Raw genomic sequence first — 23,329 nt, 5'->3', positions numbered from 1 at the left:
ATTGGTATAATACAGTATTAAAATATTTAAAGTCACATCAATCACATCAAGGTTATACACAGAGCAGAAAAATATACTCTTCAAAAGAAGAAACGCAAAACCACATTGTCGTAACATTTGGAGAATTGATTTAATTATTGAATGGTGAGTCCGATAATTACCAAATGTTGCAGGATTGTTCACAATTCACTCTAGTCCATTGTGAGTAAGTGATAGGACACACCACCAAGGTCAAGGTCATCTGGAGTCAATACCGGGTGTGGCCTCCGTGTGTGTTGACAACTGTCTGGCACCGCCTGCCCATTGAAGCAACCAGAGTACGGATGACGTCCCGGGGGATGGTGGCCCACTCGGCCTGCAAGGCTGCTGCCAGCTCGGGCAGGGTCTGGGGCTGTGGTTGTCGCTGTCGGAGGCGTCGGTCCAACTCGTCCCATAGAACTCAATTGGGTTCAAATCCGGTGATATCGATGGCCAAGGAAGGACATTAATGTTGTTGTTCTGTAGGAAAGCCGTTGTGAGACGTGCTGTGTGAGGCCTGGCGTTGTCATGTTGGAACACTGCGTTGGCGTTGGCCATAACTGGAACGATGTGTGGCCGGAGGATCTGGTCAATGTAGCCCTGTGCATTCAGGTTGCCCTGCACGTGGACCAGGTCAGTTCTGCCAGTGTGTGAGATGGCTGCCCACACCATGACACTACCCCCGCCGAATCTGTCCACTTCCTGCACGCAGTTTGCCGGATAACGTTCACCACGACGCCTATACACGCGACATCTTCCATCATGACGTCGGAGCAGAAATCGGGACTCGTCACTGAACCACACCTGTCTCCATCGCAGTTGAGGCCATTGTCGATGAATCTGGCACCACTGCAGTCGGAGTCGACGGTGTTGTGGTGTTAAGATGACACCTCGAACTGGACGTCTGGCACGAATTCCTACCTCACGTAGGCGGTTCCGTACGGTCTGGTCGGATATCCTGCGCAAACCTGGTATTGCTGCGGCTGTGGAGGTGGCAGTCAATCGTTCCCGAAGGTGGCGTACCCGGATGTAGCGGTCCTGCCCGGGGGTAGTGACCCGTGGTCGACCGGATCTAGGGAGGTCACGTGTTGATCCATGTTGCTGGTAACGGTCCCACAGTCTGGAGATGGTGCTTGGGGACACATGGAATGCCCTGACAACGGCCTTTCTGGATTCGCCTGCGTCTAGTCGGCCGATGGCATTGTTTCTCTGCGGTTCACTGAGACGTGGCATGTCCTGGATTGTCAACTGTCGGCCAGATACAGAGGCCAGGCAAGCGAACACCCTGCACTTTTATACTGTCGGTGTTCATGTTGCACGTGCAGACAACGCACGTGCAGTGGTGACATGGTTTGCACGTGGCTGCGTTTTTGCGAATATTCACATTTTGGAACTTTATTGCACAGTAGCTGCGTTTTATCGAATGTAACCGTGGGAATGTGTTTGGGACATGCAATGACCTTATATTCACAAAGCATGAACCGGTAGGAAACATAAAATCGGAGTTATAACCCATTTGTACCCTTTTGCGTTTCTTTTTTTGAAGAGTATATATTTACCACGCCTGGACTGAACTGATATATTTCGTTCAGTGGACGATGACCGTTTCCCCTGCAGCCTTCCTATGTTTCTCCATGATATTTCTAAAACCCTAGCTATTTATCATAAAAGCCGAATATCGCCTGAGGGTATCGCGGCCCTCCCCCTATCACGCCGGCATATTTTTCTTAGATGGTCAGACTTACTGTCGCCAGTTCGCTAGAGATTCCATGGTCGCGCGGAGGTATTACGTAACTACTGGCCACATAGCGTCCGCATCTGGGCTGGGTGTGTATTGAGAACTGCACACGGCCCTCTAAAACAATTAATATCGCCACAGGCGAAAACAAAATTAAGAGCATGTTCCTTCACACACCCCTACCTCAAAAAGCATATTTCCTCTACTATAGGAATAGGGAAATATACTACAGTAAAACAAAAGGTGCGTTAACCGACGCATCCGGGCATTTACAACACATAATAATAAGGTGACTACCAGTAATCATACTGAGTCTCCGAGTCCCTGGTATACAAATAAAATATATAAAAACAAAACAGAAATCAAGAATGTCAACACATTATCATCACATTATCATGACTTTCAACTTCGGGACAGGGCATCAGCGATTACATTGGATGTGCCCTTGATATGTTCAATGGTAATTGGGAATTCCTGCAGAAGAAGACTCCATCTCAAAACTCTGGTTGGTGGCTTTCATTCTGTGAATGAAAGTAAGCGGATTATGATGAGTAAAGACCACTACTTGATGCAATACCGATTTCACGTAGATCTGAAAATGCTTCAGAGCTTGTACCATGGACAAAGCTTCCTTCTCTATAGTGGAATAGTTCACCTGGTGTTTCTCAAACTTTTTGGCGAAGAAACTTACAGGATGGTCCAGTCCATTTTCGTCTTCCTCGAACAGCTCCAGCTCCCACGTCACTGGCATCCACAGCTAGCTTGAAGGGCATTCGGTAGTCTGGTGCTGCCATCACGGGAGACGAGGAGAGCATCTGCTTAAGACGGTTGAATGACTTCTCGCATTCATCTGACCACTGGAACTTAGTTTCCTTCTTTTTCAGTGTCGCACGTTTTCCATGTTTTCTCCGATAGGCATGCTGTCGAATCGGTGTAGCGTTGGGTTCCAAGCGCACATCCTGGCTTAAGGTATTGGTAACCGTTGGAAGGTCCTGACAAATGGAAACATTGTCTTGTATCAGCGTAGTCAACTTTGCCTGCCGGGGGCTCAAGTCTGCTATAGATAAGAAATCAAGTCTGCTAGAATCTGGCTGTTCGTTAACTTGATCTCTGCAGTCTTGACGTCATCACAGGAAGTTGAGTGACTCTCAATTTTGACAGGCAACACTGGAACTATCGGCAGTCTATCAAAATAACCTTTTAGCAAATTGATGTGACAATACCTACTTTTCCTAACCCTATCAGGAGTGTTTATCACATACCCTGTCTCATTAACCCGTTTGTGCACAACATAGGGACCGAAATACCGGTTCTGTAATGAACCCCGTTTAATGGGAAGGTACAGCAGAACCTTATTCCCTGGTTTAAATTCCCAACTCCTAGCCTTCCTATCAAACACTGATTTTATTTTGCTCTGAGCATAGCTCAGATGCTTCCTAGGCAGTTCGGTCGCCTGCCACAACCTATCTCTAACTCTCCCTACATAAATCAGCAGGTTTTCGGCATTAACCTTGTCTAACCAACTATCTTTTACCGATTTGAGAGGGCCTCGGGTTGAATGCCCATAGACCATCTCAAATAGGGTGAATCCTAAGAATTCTTGCTTAGCATCCCGTGCTGCGAACAACACGAAAGGAATTGACTGGTCCCAGTCAGTACCATTGTCGAAACAATGGCAGCAGAGCATACTATTCATGCTCTGGTGGAAACGTTCTATTGCGCCCTGGCTCTCAGGGTGGAATGTAGCAGAACGAATCTGTCGTATATCTAACATAGACAGTACTTCCTGGATTAACTTGCTCATAAAGTTCGTACCCCGGTCGCTTTGAATTTCACCTGGTAAACCCGTGTACGTGAAGTACTTAAGCAGCGCACTAGTTACAACAGACGCAGTAACCTTCCTTAAGGGAATCGCCTCTGGAAAATGCGTAGTTAAGCACATAATTGTTAACAAGAATTGGTTGCCTGAACGCGTTTTCGGTAATGGCCCCACGACATCTATCAACACTTTTGAAAAAGCTTCCCCAACTATGGGAACCTTCTGCAGGGGATAGGGTGGAATTAGCTGATTTGGTTTTCCCACAACCTGACACACATGACATGACATACAATGCTTACTGACATCTGCAAACATTCCCTTCCAATAAAACTCTGAGGCAAGTTTACTATGAGTTTTATTCCGCCCTAAGTGGCCAGCAAACACGTCCTCATGTGCTAACAATAACAATGACGGACGGTACGTAGAGGGCACCACAATTCTACATCTTGTCACACATTCCTCACTATCAGGCACAACCTTTTCCACACTCTTATTCATTAATACTCCCTTGTCCATATAATACCCTGACATCTGATCCTCCATCTCACCCTCAGTTAACAATGTAGTGCGAGCTGCCAACAACCTTGGATCAGCCCCCTGCGCTAGGATTAACTCTTGTCTATTACAAGGTAAATCCCCTCTATCAAACACAACTGGTTCAATTCCCCTCTGCGAGAGATCAACAGGTTCCACCACATTTAATTCCTCAGTTGACCTATCTACCATTTTACTGATAACCTCATCCACTCCAATTTCATGGCTCACACACGTATCAGAGAAATCACAAATATCCTCTGGGTCTCGTGTTACCCTTCTGGCCATAGCCCTAGTCATTGCACACGCAGGATATCTAGTCTCATCAACCTCACACTCTTCTATGGGTAAAGGGCTGTCTTCAATTAACAATTGGTCACATTGCGGCTGACAACATTGACTAGTCAAATCATTACCCAACAAAACACCCATAATGACTGGTCCCGTCACAAACTTCGAACACAAGAAAACGTTATGTAACCGGACAACCATATTTTCTCCAGTAACTGAGGTTAAGGCCAAACTACGTCCTGTATCTGAATTTTCAATACCAGCTAAACACTTTGACGTTATAAACGACTGACTACAACCAGTATTTCGATAGACTGATATTGCCTTAGGGCACAATTCTTGTTTCACATCACAAACCATACCAGTGGACACATACGGGTTTACCATCTCTGCCATGGGACTAACCATTAACTCTATCGCTAGCGGAGCTGACCTCACTAAACCGACCGCTTGCGCATTATCGCGTTTCCTTTTAAAACAGTCCCCGACAAGATGGTTATCCTTTTTACAGTAACTGCAATGTGGACGAAAAGTTCGTACATTGGCTGATAATGCAGGTTTATCCTTATTTTGCCCACCAGGTACATTCCTTGCCTGACTAGGTGACCAACTAGAAGACTCTCCCCGATAGTTACTTACCCGGGAAAAATGTGGCTGAAATTTCTTCTTATCACCCTGTTGTAAAGAGCTACCCTGTACTGCCTGAGCTTTGTGTATTAACACGTAGTCATCTGCCACTATGCCTGCCTCCTCTATCTTTTTGACATCACGATCCTCTAAATGAATACGTAAGCTAACTGGTAATCCATTTTTAATGTCCTGTAAGATCAATAACTCCCGTAACTCGGTATATGACTCTACCTGATGAGACACCACCCATTTATCAAACATCCCTGCCTTCTTAGCCACAAACTCACTATAAGACTGACCCTGCGTTTTTCTCAACTCGCTATACCGTAAACGATAATCCTCAGGTCGTAATTCATACGCCCTCAACATTGCACCCTTAACTAGGTCGTACTGACTCGCTCGCTCATCACTCATTGAATTATAAGCTACACTAGCCTTCCCCTTAAACTTAGACACGGCTAACAATGTCCACTTAGACTGCGGCCAATTTAGCTGCTTAGCGGCCCGTTCAAAATGTTGGAAGAACATATCTACCTCCTGGTCATCAAATACAGGCACTGATCTATAAGCCTCCGACATGTTAAAACCATTTCCTGCCTCACGTCTAACTTCTCCAGTATTCAACTTTTAACTCATGTTCCACTTTTACTTTTTCTAACTGGAATTCTCTCTCTTTCTTCTCTCTCTCTCTCTCTCTCTCTCTCTCTCTCTCTCTCTCTCTCTCTCTCTTCTCTATTTCCATCTTCTTTCTCTCTATCCCTCTTTTTCTCTCTCTCTCTCTCTCTCTCTCTCTCTCTCTCTCTCTCTCTCTCTCTCTCTCTCTCTCTCTCTCTCTCTCTCTCTCTCTCTCTCTCTCTCTCTCTCTCTCTCTCTCTCTCTCTCTAATGCACGTTCTTCTCTTTCGTACTTAAGTTTTTAAAAAAGATAATTGTTGTTCCATACTTAACTCATTTATCTCTATCTCTGGAACAATCTCACTGTCTTCCATAACAGGCCTATCACCAAAAACTTCCTGGATAATAATTGTCTTTATATCACCTAAAGTTTTAGCTGATGTTAAATCAATTTCTCGCTCACCCGCGATTTCAACTAATTCGGCCTTCCGTGCTCGCTTAATCTCCACTACACCGAGCGTAGGCCTATCCAGCAAATTCTTATCCATGTTTAGATATGACGCACTTATTGTTAATTAATTTTCTAGTGAACAACGTTGCTACTTCTAGTTGTTTGTAAAAATAATTTATAAAGCCCCCATTTACAAACAATACTTTTTTAAATATGCATGTCCCGTTTCAGATCCGGGACGAGCGCCCCAATTTTAACTCCTGTCACGGGGATCCTATAATACCCGTAACTGAATAAAACACGATTATCCAAATCTCTCTCCTAACTGTATATCTATTAGATCTCTCTGTAACAGGCAGTTATACCCGCTGGCTCGTCTAGGCATGATCAGAGATAAGATCTTATATAAGGTATGTATTATTATAGCATGCTTAGTTCACTAGAAAACAACAAAAACACTATACACTTTGGAATCTGTATTAACCTACGCTGACAAATGTACTGTCGCAGTAGTTAATTGACAACAACAAATAATAACAACCCAGAACTGATCACTTAATTAGTTAATCTCTAGGTGTCTAGTTTACACAATATGCTAATCACTTCACTGTGACACAACACCCACACGTGTGATAATTGAGAAACGCTAACACACACACGTGCGATAATGGAACTTAATTAATAAAGGAATTACAACACTATTCCTAACTGGTTAATTTTTAATTAACCCTAACTACTCATTCAATAACCTTGTAATACAGAATTAATACTGGTACCTATCACAATAAAGACAATAACCTACAGTTTACCTAGGTCCTCTAGGATGACTGGCTAAGCCTTAATAATTATTTAGAACAGTGAGCCTACAGTATACTGCGTCAGATGACCGACAGCACCGTCGAAATAATATTGGTATAATACAGTATTAAAATATTTAAAGACACATCAATCACATCAAGGTTATACACAGAGCAGATATATATTTACCACGCCCGGACTGAACTTAAATATTTCGTTCAGTGGACGACGTCCGTTTCCCATGCAGCCTTTCTATGTTTCTCCATGTTATCTCTAAAACCCTAGCTATTTATCATAAAAAATCCGAATATCGCCTGGGGGTACATCGCGGCCCTCCCCCTATCAAGTGATATTTCCACAGCGACCACGCCGGCATATTTTTCTTAGATAGTTAGACTTACTGTCGCCAGTTCGCTAGAGATTCCATGGTCGCGCGGAGGTATTACGTAAATACTGGCCACATGGCCTCCGCACTTGGGCTGGGTGTGTATTGAGAACAGCACACGGCCCTCTAAAACAATTAATATCGCCACAGCCGAAAACAAAATTAAGAGCATGTTCCGTCACAATCCCCAAATTAAAAATGTTGATCGACATTTTTCATTTTCAATTCTTAATGTTGTTGTAAAATTTAAGACTTCTAACCGGTTTAGACTGGACGTAGGAAAACAGTTCTATTGGACGATAGACTGGACGTAGGAAAACAGTTCTATTGGACGATAGACTATGTACTATTTGCGATGAAAACGATACAGGAAATGAATTTCATTCTTTATTTGTACGTAGTTTAACAGCCTCGGTGGTTGGGCCATCAGTCTACTGGTAGGTACTGGGTTCGGATCCCAGTCGGGGCATGGGATTTTTAATCCAGATACCAACTCCAAACCCTGAGTGAGTGTTCCGCAAGGCTCAATGGGTAGTTGTAAACCACTTCACCCACCAGTGATCCATAACTGGTTCAACAAAAGACATGGTTTGTGCTATCCTGCCTGTGCGAAGCGCAAATAAAAGATCCCTTGTTGTCTGTTGTAACAGAGTAGCCTATGTGGCGACAGCGGGTTGCATCTAAAAAAAAAAAAAGAAAAAAAAAAGGGTCAGAATGACCATATGTTTGACGTCCAATAGCCTATGATAAGATAACGACGTTCTCTAGTGGCGTCGTTAATTAGAATGAATGAATATCGGCTATTGGGTGTCACAAATGGTAAGTATATGGAAATATTATTTATATATATTTATGTAAAACCACAGTGTAAGGAACTGTGGGTAAAAAGTATAATACAATACATAAAATCAAGGTAAGTACATTTTAAAACTTTGTATAGAAGTCAAAGTGTTTTAAAAACTTTACAATTAATTCTGGGTGGAATTTAAAAGATTCCAAAACATTTCTGTTGCCAAGTATATCATTTCTCGTCGGCTTGAGATGATCACACTCCACCAAAATGTACCACACAGTCAGTGTACACTGACAATGTTCACATTGAGGGGGAGGGTCCTTCTTTAAAATAAATGAATGCGTCAAATATGTATGGCCGATGCGGGAACGGCACAAGACTACTTCATCCTTCCTGCATCGCCTGTAGGATGACTGCCACTCCCCAGGACTGCTTTGACAGAATGAAGCTTATTCGTAAACGCACGGTCCCAGTCATCTTGCCAAGTCAAAAAGATATATTGGTTAATATGAAATTTAAAATCACTGTATGAGACACCAACATGGACACGGGGCAAGTTTAAAGCAAACTTGGCAGCAACATCTGTCGTTTCGTTACCCTTAATACCAACATGGCTGGGTACCCAACAAAATATAAGATCTTTATTGGCAACTGATAAAAAGACACACTTTCGTATCACCATCCCAACTAAGGGATGCTCCAATTTCATGTACTGTAGAGCTTGGAGAGACACGAAAGTGAGTCTGTAAAAATAATATACTTGGATGCACATGAATCCTTAATCTGTTCCAGGGCTTTAATGATTGCCCAAATTTCAGCAGTAAAGATTGATGCTGAATCGGGCAATCTCATGGAAATTATTGTGTCTGATGGAAAAACTGTAGCAGACGCCACAGAGTTCCCATTCCGTGATCCGTCTGTGTAAACAGGAATGTAATCACAGTACCTCTCTTGTATTTCCATGAAATGTTGTTTATAAATAACAGCATCTGTGCGATCTTTTTTTAGATGCACAAGATCGAATACAATTTTTGGTGGTTTGATACACCAAGGTGGCAAAATAAAATATGAAGACGTTACCAAAATGTCTGTTAAATCAATGTTGGAATGTGATCAAAACTGCTTAATGCGAAGACCAAATGTTCGAATCGCATTCGGTTTCGCATCAAATAACTTCATATGTTTATCAAACACTGCATTCTGTGCAGGATGTTTTGGCATTGACTTAATCTTTGTAGCATACTGCAGAGAAAACTAGGTTCGTGTGCATCAACGTACAAGCTCTCCACAGGAGATGTTTTGAAAGCACCAAGACAAAGCCCAAGTCCCTGGTTGTGTATAGGATCTAGCATTTGCAAGTAAGACTTACGTGCTGGCCCATACACAATGCACCCATAATCAAGTTTAGACCGAACTAAAGATATATATAGTCGGAGCATAACCTTTCGATCTGCTCCCCATTCAGTCTTGCCAATAACTTATAAGATATTGAGGGCCTTTAAGCCCTTCTTTTTCACATACTGTAAATGAGGAACAAAAGATAGCCTCCTGTCAAAAATAACCCCCAGAAATTTGGTCTCCTCCACAACTGGAACCGAAGTTTTGTCCAGAAACAGCTGAGGATCTAAATGGTGACCTCTTTTCTGGCAGATATGCATACAGACGGTTTTCGACTCCATTGTCAGTTGCCCATTGTTGAAGTTTATTCAAACAAAGCTCATACTGGACGACCTGTAGTAAATCTGAAAATCGTCGACATATAACGAGCTATCAACGCCAGGTTTTAAACACTGGGTGATGCTGTTAATTTTTACGGAAAATAAAGTTACTGACAGGATGGTACCTTGAGGCACACCCATCTCTTGGGAGTGAGAATCGGATAACGTAGATCTCACTCGTACCTTGAAAGACCTATTCTGTAAGAAATTTGAGATAAAGTCAGGCATACGGCCTCTTAAGCCCATGCCATGGAGGTCTTTCAAAATCCCATACTTCCACGTGGTATCATAAGCTTTCTCGGGGTCAAAAAAGACCGATACCAAATATTGGTTATGGATAAAAGCATCCCTACAAAACGTTTCAAATCTAACAAGATGATCAACCGTGCAACGTCTAGTCCTGAACCCACATTGCATGTTAGTAAGCAATTTGTGGGACTCAAGATACCAGACAAGTCTACGGTTGATAATTCTTTTCATGGTTTTACAAATGCAACTTGTCAAAGCAATAGGGCGATAACTGGTAGGATTTGTTGGATCCTTAGGAATAGGAATGACAATGGCTTTTTTCCAGTCAGAAGGAAAGTCACCAGAAATCCAGATTTTGTTAAAGATATTTAATAGAACCATTAAGGATGATTCAGGTAAGTGTTTTAAGAGTTGATAATGTATTTCATCTGATCCTACTAAGTATCATGGGCTCTACGTAGAGCGTCCTGCAACTCCTCCAAAGAGAAGTGCCTGTTGTATACTTCAGCATTTTCAGATGAAAAGTTAATAGGTTGCTTTTCAGCTTTATTTCTGACAGATGTAAAAGCATCTGTACTGAAAGAAGAGTTATGAGAGAAATTGTCTGCCAAAGCACATCCGTATCATTGACAGACAAATGGCGAACTGTATTATTGGATTCTTTGCCCTTGATTTTACGTATCCTATTCCGGACAGATTTCACAGATGTTTGAGAAGTCAACTTGGAGACATAATTTCTCCAAGATGATTTCTTAATCTGTCTCATAGTTTTACGAGCCTTTGCCCGAGCAATGCGATAACTATTCAGGTTATCCCCAGTAGGTTCGCGTTTGAACCTCTCGAGGGTCCTGTTTCGCTCTTTCATTGCATCTTTGCATGTCTCATTGAACCATGGTTTATTGAAACGTTTCGGTACTGCCGAAGTCTTAGGAATAGTTTCCTCTGCAATATCTTTCAAAATGGAGGTGAACAAAGACATGGGATCATCGGCACCAGTCATGGCAGTTTGTTGCAGTCGAGTGCATCAACATTGGGCCTAAGCCCACGACAGTTCCACTGGATAACTTTATTTTTCATCGGGAGGGAGTATGGGTTTTATTTTTGGCTTTGCTGGTGGTTTTTGCGATCGGCAATGATCTGGAGATGAAATCTCCATATCATCATCACCGATATCAGCCAAAGTATCATACATATTGCTGATCGGGACCGAACGTAGTTCGATCTTTTTCAGCCTACCAGACAGTACTTATGTAGCTTTCTTTGGAGATTTCTTTGTGTCATTGCCTGTCTTAGGGAGACTAATGCTCGATCTATTTGGTGGAATTTTAAAATCCAATGACACTTGAGTTTCAGTTTCCTTTTTCTGGGGTGTGATTTTTTGTTTTTGTGCTGCTTTTTGCACCTGTTTTTGCGTCTTCTCAATATGAGATAGTTTCTTGTACTTGGCTTCATCACAATGCCAGGTGAGGTCTGTGTTGACTGCAACACTTTTAGTGGCGACTTTGGCAGCAGCTGCAGCTACAGCTGCATATGACTTGTCACCGACTGTAGGTGTTGCTGTCTCCACCAATCTCCTGGCATCCGTGAAGGACAATTTATTTTGTACCTTCACCTGTTAAACTCTTTTTTCCAGCTTCCACCGCGGACACTCTCGCGAGTATGCACAGTGGTTGCCCTTGCAGTTGAGACAAAGTATATCGTTCTTACATGTCTTGCTGTCATGATCAAATAGACCACAACGAGCGCATGTACGTTTTCCACGACATGTGTTCTAACCATGGCTAAACCGCTGGCATTTGAAGCAACGCAAGGGGTTTGGAATAAAGGGTTCAACAGGAATATTAAGGTAACCGGCTTTGACAGATTGAGGAAGGATAGGGACGTTAAAGGTGAGGATACAAGTATTCGTCGGTAACAAGTCATTGTTTCGACGAACCTTTATGCTCCTCATCGCAGTAACACCCTGAGAACTTTTCGCAGATTTCTTCTTCAGTAACACCTTCCAAATCTCTGCATCTGATCACTCCCTTTGACGAGTTGAGGGAGGTATGCGGAGTTACCTTAATCGGCACGTTACAAAAAACTGTCGATTTGAGGAGGCAAGTTGAATGCTTGTCGGTTGAACATTCAACCAACAGCCCATTTTTGATTTTTTTTTACTGATTTTGGCTCACCAGCCAAGCCAACAATTGCCTTTTGAATGGCAAACGGGGATAATTTGTTCAAGGCCCCATCATCAGTAGAACTGATGACAAGAAACCTTGTCCAATTTTGTGAAGAAATCACTTTTGATTTCTTCACAGTATACTTTGATTTCATGGACTCCTCGTCCGAAGACAAGAAGTCCGAAACTTCGGTGTGGACCCTTTTCAGGGTCCCATCAGAATTTGGTATTTGAATTTTTGGTTTCTCCATATTTAAAGGATGAAAGGTTCATCAACCATGCCCCCCACCCACCACCGAGTCCAACAAGGGTACATGGTGCTGCGGATAACCAGCAGACAGCCATGCCAGGGATACATGGTTGATATACTTGGGCAATAAACAAACAATAAATCACCCAACTGACCCTAGCCACCGCTTCAAGAGCAACATATACAAACGGTAAAGCAAACAATGTTTGTTCTTGACTGTATAAACAAAACAGAGGTTGTTTGCTCTAGAGCATGGCGTGACCAGCCGGTTGATCAGGTCGGGCCATTCCTGACCTCCCGTCTATATGATCTCCGGGCCAAAGTGGTGTATTGTCAATGGCAATATACTCGGTTGCAGACATTAACCATAACTCAACCACCAGGATGCCATCATCCATTTTCACGGGTTGCAACTCACGGCAAACAAGGTGTCTCATACGAGGAGTTGTGCATTTATTGACCATTCTATAAAAGAATGTTCACCCCTGCACCACGGTGAGGTTAATGCACACGCAGGGGAGTCTAGTATAAATATTAAAGGGACATTCCTGAGTTTGCTGCAATTTCTAAGATGTTATCGACTAACAGAGACTTTTTGTTGACTGTAATTACATATCAGATATATTTTTCTGCATAAAATATTAGTGGCTGTATATTAAACGTGTTTCTGATCGTTCTAATATTTGTATTAGGTTAAATTTCATTTTATTTCCTGAAAAAAGATTTTTGTCGTACGTACGAAATTATTTGAAGACAAAATTCAGTTTGGGCTTCTTACAAATATTAAGACGACCAGCAACACATTTAATATACAGACGCTGATATTCTAAACAAGAAAATATACTTAATATATAAGTTTTATCGTACAATTATTTTATTAGTCGGAAACATCTTACAATGCAACAAACTCAGGAATGTCCCTTTAAAACGATCAAAAACACGTTTAATATACAGCCACTAATATTTTATGCAGAAAAAATATAGTTGATATATCATTACAATCATTAAAAAATCTGTTAGTCAATAACATCTTAGAAATTGCAGCAAACTCAGGAATTTCCCTTTAATCGTAGAACTGTTTTATTAGTCGGAAATATCTTGCAATGCAGCAAAGTCAGGAATGTCCCTTTAAAATATAAGATGAAGAACAAAAATGTTATTGTAATTAGGGATGTTAATGTTTTGCTGTTTGTTATAGTAGTAGTAAATTGATAAGTACACGCCTTTTGATTGACAGGAGGCGTAGCCTAATGTGTCACGTGGCCTATGATTGACAGCTGGATAAGCCAATTAAATACTGTAGTCATTGAAGATGTCACGGTACATGCTCTTAAATTTGTTTCGCCTGTGGCGATTTTAATTGTGTTAGAGGGCCGTGTGCAGTTTATTGCCCGTAGCCCAGATGGGCAACTTGTTACGTAATACTTCGCACGATCGGACATTCCAATATGCACTTAGTCCAGCTGCGGAGGCCATGTGGCGAGTAGTTACGTAATACCTCTGCGAGTGCGGTTTTACAACCGTGATTTTGGCGACGATGGCGTCAGTAAGTCTGACGATCAGAGAGAAATAATACCGACTCTAGTAGAGTCAGACTATGAGATGATACGTGAGGTACCGCCTTGTACTCCCAGGCAAAATCCTGATTTATAATAAATAGCTAGTGTTTTAGAGATATCGAGGAGAACGAATTAGGACGGCTCCAGGGGATCACGAACGTAGTCCGTTAGGACTTGGTAAATATCATTTCTGCTCTGTGTATAACCTTGATGTGATTGATGTGACTTTAAATATTTTAATACTGTATTATACCAATATTCTTTAGACAGTGTCTTCGGCCATCTGACGAAGTAAATCGTAGACTTTTTGTTCTAACATTATATGAGTATTTGGTAATATAAAGCTTAGCCAGTCATCCTAGAAGACCCTAGGTAAACTGTAGGTTATTGTCTTTATTATGATAGGTACCAGTATTAATTTTGTGTTACAGATTACTGAAAGAGTAGTTAAGGGTTAATTAAAATTCAGTGTACACTGACTGTGCGGCACATTTTGGTGGAGTGTGATCATCTCAAGCCGACAAGAAATGATATATTTGGCAACAGAAATGTTTTGGAATCGTTTAAATTCCATCCAATGTTAATTGTAAAGTTTTTAAAACACTTTGACTTCTATACAAAATTTTAAGATATACTTAACTTGATTTTATATATTGTATTATACTTCCTCCTCACAGCTCCTTACACTGTGGTTTTACATGAGTCTATATAAATATGTTCATGTACTTACCATTTGTGACACCCAATAGCCGATATGTATTTTTGTGCTGGGGTGTCGTTAAACAAACATTCAAACAAACAAACAAATCCTTTATTAATTAAGTTCCCCTGCAAGCGTTTCTAAATTATCACACGTTACTGAACGAGTAGTAAGGGTTAATTAAAAATTAACCAGTTAGGAATGGTGTTGTAATTCCTTTATTAATTAACTTCTCCTGTAAGCGTTTCTCAATTATCACACGTGTGGGTGTGGTGTAACGGTGAAGTGATTCACATATTGTGTAACTAGACACCTAGAGATTAACTAATTAAGTGATCAGTTCTGGGTTGTTATTATTGCTGTTATTAATTAACTACTACGGCTGTACATTTGTCAGCGTAGATTAATACAGATTCCAAAGTGTATTGTGTTTTTGTTGTGTTTTTTAGAGAACTAACGTGCTATAATAATATATACTTTATATAAGATCGTATCTCTGATCATACCTAGAGAAGAGCCATACTAGGGTTTAACAGCCTGTTACAGAGAGATCTAATAGATATACAGTTAGGAGAGATACCTTGATAATCGTGTTTTATTCAGTTACGGGAATTATAGAATCCCCGTGACAGGAGTCAAGTATAATGTGTCACGTGGCCTATGGTTGACAGCTGGATAAGCCAACGAAAATCTTGTAGTTATTGACGAGACCATGGCGTCAGATAATTGCCAAGTTGGCAAACATTATCACTAACAAACCGAAGTATTCAGATCAAACACCGATTAAACAATTTACAGAAATTAATTTACAGCCATTTATACGTAATGACTAAATAATCCCGTAGTTTGACCTATGATTTACAGCCTGATAAGCCAACGAAAATTCGTGTAGTTATTGACGAGACGTGTGCGGACAGAAACACCTTGACCTATGATTATAGTAATTCGACGAACAATTTTTGGACGACAGCGCAAATAAACCACCAGTTAGGTAGTTTACAGAAATTATCGATTAAAAAACAATTTATGTATGGAGAGTAAAGTTAAACGCAGCAAGTTGTAGCTAATAGCTAGCAATTTGTTCGCGTAGTTTATCTCGGTGACACGTGAATTTGGAAATAATGTCAGCACGTATGAAAAGTAACAGTTATGATTGTAATTTAGCTGAACCACGAACAATATGTTTGGACGGCAGCGCAAAATAAACCACTTTAAATAATACCGACGACGTACAAAGTGTTGAATGACTGCTTCGCTGTATCAACTTGGATATTTAATTTACTTTACATTGGATATACGGTAAGAATATTTTTACTAAAAAACAAAAATTTAAAATAAAATGCCAAATGATTCGTAATGCTAACCGTATGTATTTGTTTTTTTTTAAATAACATTTTGTTTTTGATAATAAAAACTAAACAAAATCTGTTTAATTATTTCACATTAGAGATAAAATAATGTCAATGCAATCACGCCTCTCTCACGCACACACACATACCTTAATACAACACATATACGCACATAATGTTTATACAATTATTATAATATTGTTTATTATTTTTATTTTTTTTATAATAATGATCGCAGCAGCAACTTACGAGTGCAGTGTGTGTCGTGGATATTTACCCATTTATGCTTGGGGAAACAAACCAAGGACAGATACTTTTACATGTGTTTATTGCTACACTCAACTGAAAGACACTTACCACAGACGTTTAACACACATATTTAAGTGCAAACTACGACGACAAATCGTGAAAACGAGACTAAAGTGTTCCTGTCACGATCGATTGTAGGAAGAAGTTAAATGTTCTTGCTCTGTTTTTTTTTTTCAATATAATGTTCCGTTTATAATCTTTGAGGAGATAATAAATTTATTTGACTACATGTTTTCGTATGATCTAATTTATTCGGTGTACATGTTTAATACTATGGTACAAGCGTGGACTAATTATTAGATACATATGCAGTATATATGATATTCTGAACTCGATGTCATAAGTATAGCATCCATTAAAAAAATAAATACAAAAAGTAATCAGATGAATAAATAATAATACTCATAATTAGGTATGATTACGGTATTTACAGAAATTAACACGGTCAAGAGGTAACGAAGTATTGTGATGCAAACGAGCAGCTAGGCATATTAGCACGAGGAGTAGACAAAGTCGACTCATTGTTTGAATGACTGCTTTGGTGGAGCAAAGTAGATACGTTTTTCTTTGGACTTCGGTGAATATTCTTTTTGTTTATCAGGTAAGATCGTTTTACTAAAAAATAATTTTAAAAATTAAAACAAATACCACCGTTTATGATAGATGTATGCATTTTGGTTTTCACAAGAAATATGATTCTGTTAGTTTCAGATATATTTTGCTTCTATATTTTTACATTATGTTTAATAAAAATTGATTTGTGTTGGCTACTAATTCAAAAATGATTGGATTAAATATTTTGTTTACGTTTTAATGTTAGTTACTCAGCACTTTAGCATTAGGTGTCAACAAATTATATTCATTAACCCGTTGTTTATTTCAGCAGAAAAAAAATCTTACTGTTTCCTAATGCATATTAATTAACATTATTAAAAACATGTCTCAAAATTATTTCACAACCCCAGTCTACACCTGTGAGTTTTGTTATAAGACTTATGGATCAAAACGGTAATTACTCGGACATCAATCCAATTGTGGACCTTTAGAATAGAGTTTTTCATGTGATCAATGTCTAAAAACCTTTAAACGTCAGGATTGTTTAAAGTTACACATGGAAACATATCATCTAAACGATAGAGATAGTTTGACGTGTCAGACATGTAGTCTGGTTCTACCATCCTTTGACCAGTACAGAAAACATATTTCTACTTGTCAAGCCTCTGATATTCAATCTTCCACCTCTTCCCATCAGTCTCAATTTTTCACATGTGCATGTGAAAAAAACAAAAACAATTTCCATCTGTCAAAGTACTCACGACACACACAAAACATAAGCATCTGAAACGTCCCGCTCAACAAGGGGGGGGGGGGGGGGGGGGGACCAACACCTAAGAGGTCCAGTGGACAATTAAATGGGTGTTCTCGTCAGGCCATTAACGGGCAGGCACGGGATTTTGATTTCGTTTCTCGCGGTCAAGAGGGAGCCGATCCAATGTTTTACTTAAAAACATTCAGCAGGAGATCATTCAACATTTGGAAACTGAAATAGAATCAAAGCATTCTATCAAGTGGGGTATATGTACCCAATTCAGATTTAGTAAGATGGCACTCAGTGGTGAAAAGACATTCACCGAACCTTATTTTAGGACTAAAATGACCCCAGCTACTACAGCTGATGATTTGGAGATGGCTTACGCGCAAGCTATACATAAACTAATGATTGACATGGACAATTTTGAGGGGGACTCGTCGAGTTTAGACTTCGAAGAGGTCATGACTGTGAAATTGACAGTGACATAGTTTCAGCCTTTTCGCGGCAGTTCTTATCTTCCTTTGCCATTCGAGTTACGGAAAAAGAAAAGTCTTCTTAACATTAGAAATATAGACGATCATAAATGTTTCATCTGTGCCATTTTGGCTCACTTACACCCCTCATTTACGTCTCATAAGGATCTCCAAGATGATTACATACAGCACATATCTGAATTGCACTTAGAAGGATTTAAATTTCCTATGGCTTTAAAAGATATAAGTAAATTTGAAAAAGTGAATAATCTCAGTATTAACGTCTATGGCTTCAGTCAAAAAGTAAAAAAGGACGATGAAGAAAATTTAATATTTCCCCTAAAACAGATCGTCACGTCGACCTTTTATTTATAAATTCGGAACAGACGTCTCATTACGTCTTGATCACTTCACTGGCTGCATTAGTGCGGAGACCTGGGGATTGTCATTCTAAATACATCTGTCGTAAGTGTCTGTGGACGTTCAGTTCAGAAGATTGTCTCTTGAATCACAAGCCATATTGTTATTACAAAGCTCAGAGAATACAAATGCCCCAACCCAACAAGACAATTTGGCTTAGGTCACGTGTCTAAAACCATTAAAATGCCGACTTTGAATGCATATTGTCTCCTTTAGAGGGAGGCAATACTATTGGCAACCACACCCAATGCATTCAACATCATATCCCATGTGGCTACTCTTACCAAATTGTCTATCGGAACCCTGTTCTCCACTCGTTAGATTTAAAGAAGTTTAGTGGGGAACATGCATCCCATCATTTTATGGAGAACATTTTAGCAGGAGATTAGTGAGATCTTAAATGATCCTGTCCTCATACATTTAACACAGTGGGATAAACAAGTCATCAGTTGTACGACTGTGTGCTGTTTGTGTGGAGGCGAACTCGAATCGGACAGACATGTAGACCACGACCACCTCACAGGTGAATTCAGGGGAGTGTGTCATTCATATTGTAATGTAAATTATCAAGAGTGTAAATTTGTCCCCGTGGTTTGTCACAACGCATCTCGATATGACAACCAGTTGATATTGCAAGCGGCCGAATTGTTTGCCGGAAGCAAACTTAAATGTATCCCCCACAATTCGGAAAAAAATTTCATGTTTGAAATTGATAACCTCCGGTTTTTGGACAGTTATACATTTTTAAATACCAACTTGCAAACATTGGCCAACAATTTGAGAAGTAAAGGTCAAGACCAATTCAAATATCTACGTGGTCATTTTCCTGATCACGTGGACTTTCTCACCTGCAAACTTCCCTATTTTTATGAATATGTAGACAATTTTGAGAAACTACGACAAACTGCCTTCCCCAGTCGGGATGAGTTTTATTCCTGTTTAAAGTCCGAAGAAGAATATCTCTTTGCACGTGGGATATGGGACACGTTTCATTGTCAATCTGTCCGAGAATTCATGGAGCTTTACGTCTCCGTAGACACATTGATCTTAACGGACGTCATGGAAGCGTTCCGTGATACGTGTTTGAAATATTACGAGTTAGATCCCCTACAGTACTACACACTCCCAGGGATGGCCATGGACGCTTGTCTAAAAATGACCAGATGTGTCTTTAGATCTGTTAACGGACCCTGACATGTATAATTTTATTGAACAGGGTATCCGAGGGGGTGTGGCATCCATCAACCACAGACACATGGCCAATTTTGACCCAAACCAACCCGAGTCCACATTATTATATTTCGACGTCAATAACTTATATGGGGCAGCCATGTCATTACAACTTCCCCTAGGGGATTTTAAATGGGTTCCTGAAAAAGACATAAGTAATATTGATTGGCTCCATCTTGATATTGAGGGAGATTTGGGGTATATTCTAGACTGTTATTTAGAATATCCACGCGAATTGCATCATCTTCATCAAACCCTTGCCCGTTGCACCGACCAAAGAGAGCATTCCCTATGATCAGTTCTCCCCCTACCACAAAAACATTCTCAAAGAAATGGGAATCAAAATGAATAAATCTATGGGAACCAAACTGTTTTCCACGTTAAAAGATAAAAGTAACTATGTCATTCATCTTTCCACTTTACAATTCTATCTGCAATTGGGCCTAAAACTCGTAAAAATTCACAAAGTCTTAACATTTATTCAGGATCCATGGATTTTAATACACAAAAGCGCAAAGAAGCCACGGACGATTTCTCAAAATATTTGTGTAAATTATTGTCGAATTCGGTGTCTATGGAAAGCAGTTGCAAAATAAGAAATTATCAACAGGTAGAACTAATTACAGACAAAAAGAGATTGCGACGGTACACGGCAAAACCTAATTTCAAATCTATCAAAAAATTTTCTGAACATTTGGTCGCTGTCAGCATGGAAAAAGTGTCAGTCACCCTAAATCAACCTGTGTCTGTTGGTTTCACCATTTTGGAACATGCTAAACGTATTTTGTACGAATTTCATTATAATGTCATGCTCAAAGAATACGGAAATTGTTTGAAAGTACTCATGACTGACACTGACAGTTTATTATATCAAATTCTCGGCTTCCGTAGGTCGACCCATATGACTTCATGCATGCTAATCTCTCTCTCTTTGACACGTCCAACTATCCGAAAGACACAAAGCCATTGGTGTTATGAAGGATGAAGCGGGTGGTAAAATCATCAGTGAATTTGTTGGGCTTCGAGCTAAAAATTATTCGTATATAATAAAAAAAAATTCAGGTGAAACAAAGGAAGAACTGAGAGCAAAGGGCATTCAAAAAACATTTATTCGTAAGCATCTTCGGCATGAGATGTTCAAAGATTGTCTTTTCAAACATAAACAGACTATGGCCTCTTATCATCAGATTAGATCTTTTCACAATGAACTGTATACCATCAAAACCACGAAAATTGCACTGACACCTTTAGACGATAAGAGATACCTTTTAGACGATGGGTACAATCCATTGTAAAAAAAAAAAACGTTTGGTCTTTTTTATTTATTTTTTCATACAAAGAATGCCCTCTTTTTTTTCTCAAGTATTTTCACAGTGTTAGTAAATTCATTTGATAATGTGCATAGCAAACAGTGATATAAGACATCTGTGATGCAATCAACCATCTGTGATAGAGCCACCGATGTCATGTATCCAAGTACGATTTGGACACAGGTAAGATTCTTTAATTTATGGTCAGTTTTAACAGTGAGGTATACCATCATAATTATTTGTAAAATATAAATATTTGACTTTTTGGATAAAAGTCTTCAAGATGAAGAATATTGTATCAGAAAGTGACCATCCCTTCAAAAACAGATGTGTTATTTATTTATTTATTATTATTATGTTTCTTCTATTTTCTCAACAGACACATTTTGCTAACTTTGATGACAGTAACAATGGGAGACGCTCACCAAAGAAATATTCAAGTCTTCTTACCAGATCACAGAAAGACAAATAGATGGATATCGTCAGATCAATGGTGCAAGACATTTGTGTGAATAAGCTCAAAAATAAAAAAAAGGTCTCACTGAAATGGTTTTCTGTTGACGAGGCTCTGTGAATAGCTATAAATGAAAGACACAATACAAGTGGTGTCAAAACATAAACAGAACACAGCAATGGCTGTAATAATGACAGATAGAAATATAAAACTTAAGTTTTTCAAAAATGTTTATTCACACAACAAATATGGTATTCATGATGACAGAAGACAAAAAAAAAAAAACCCGTCTTTATTCAAACTTTTCAAGTGATTTATGTGTCTTAATTATTTTCTGCCCTGGTGGACCATTAACTGCTTTACGTTTTAAATATAATGTTTGATGACTTAGTAATGTTTGTCGTTTTTTATTTCCAAAACCAAGTTGTTTATTATTCAATAGTGTTACAGGGGCCTTTAAATCATTCATTACTTTTACAAATCGCTCATAGTCTGCAGGCTGTTTCTCTTGTAGTATCAGATGAACAATATCTGATCTGTTGAAAACTTGACCGTCTTTTGTCATGAGTTCATTTTGATCCTTGAAAGACAAGTGACCTAATTGTATTTGATCTTTAATAAAGAACCAGAGAGCCATGAGTTTACCAATTGATTGAATACAGCTAATTCCAAAAAGAACATTCGAAAAACTTTGTATTTTTTTTTTTTTTTTTGTCCAGGCTCAACTGATTCCATCTTTTCGGTTTGATTTTCATTCCCCACCTGATTCTTCAAAAGTCTCTGATAAGTTTCCTTCGATAACAGAATCATCGGTTTGCTCATCGTATGTAGTTTCGTTCTCGTCCCTCAAGTAAGCAATCAAAGCCAGAATACATGGAGTTATAATAAGCTGATGTGATTTTAACAGTTGCGGTTTATGTTTGTTGTGAACTGTCTTGCTAGCCAATGAACGAATGACTGATCTGTAACGATGCAAGCGTTTTTTTAACACGGTCCGATATTGCAATATTACCACATAAGACGTTGTAAATCACTTCTATCAATGCCTTAAACTGGTTGGATGATGCGTGAATCAACAAAGCACGTCTCTGTTTTACATTTCCATCCTTGAAAAGTGTCAGATAACTAAAATTGTTGTTAATTAAGTCTGTCATAATTTACAGCAAAAAAACAAAAACGCCCTGATCTTTTTAGTATGAAATAGTACGGTCCACTCCAACAATCCAGAATGTCAACTCCACGTGCTAAAACACGGTTAATTGAGTCAATGAATACAGTCTCTATGACAAAAGTATTTCTGGTTCACCTCTAGGATGAGCCACAATGATCCGGGAATATTCTTCTCCCATGTCAGTCTAAGATACAAATAAACCATTGAATGGATGTTTAACGACACCCCAGCACAAATAATACATCGGGTATTGGGTGTCATACAATGGTAAAAATAAAAGGTTAGGTTAAAAACAGTGTATAGAGCTGTGTAGTAGTACATGAAATTTGAAATGTGAAGTCAAAGACAGTGTAAAGAGCTGTACAAAATAATACATATCACATTTGTTATAAGGTAAAATTCATGTTACAAATCAAATATTACACAAAAGTAAATATAAATTTGGAATAAAATCCAGTTTCTTTTAAAAACTTTAGTACAAGTTCAGGGTGGAATCTAAAGGATTCCACCACATCCCTTGCTTCGAATATATCGTTTCTAGTCTGGATCAGATGATTACACTCCACCAAAATATGGTGCACCGTTAGTGT

At 39.5% G+C, this 23,329-nt stretch overlaps 2 long non-coding RNA genes across 3 annotated transcripts; both read left to right on the top strand.

Annotated features, from left to right (window-relative positions):
* Positions 1–15,883: 15,883 nt before the first annotated feature.
* On the top strand, positions 15,884–17,708 carry LOC121372030. 2 transcript variants are annotated; one of them, XR_005957881.1, is made up of 3 exons: positions 15,884–16,010; positions 16,803–16,970; positions 17,256–17,708. It is a non-coding gene; the product is annotated as an uncharacterized LOC121372030 (long non-coding RNA). The 2 variants fall into 2 exon arrangements; XR_005957880.1 differs by having other exon boundaries at positions 17,253–17,708.
* Positions 17,709–20,362: 2,654 nt separating this feature from the next.
* On the top strand, positions 20,363–21,958 carry LOC121372029. Its single transcript, XR_005957879.1, has 2 exons — positions 20,363–21,297; positions 21,494–21,958. It is a non-coding gene; the product is annotated as an uncharacterized LOC121372029 (long non-coding RNA).
* The last annotated feature ends 1,371 nt before the right edge of the window (positions 21,959–23,329 follow it).

Source organism: Gigantopelta aegis, chromosome 4, assembly GCF_016097555.1.
Source record: "Gigantopelta aegis isolate Gae_Host chromosome 4, Gae_host_genome, whole genome shotgun sequence".
Taxonomy (NCBI): Eukaryota; Metazoa; Mollusca; class Gastropoda; order Neomphalida; family Peltospiridae; genus Gigantopelta; species Gigantopelta aegis.
The sequence above is the reverse complement of the archived record's forward strand: the minus strand, read 5'-3'. Positions and strand labels throughout refer to the sequence as shown.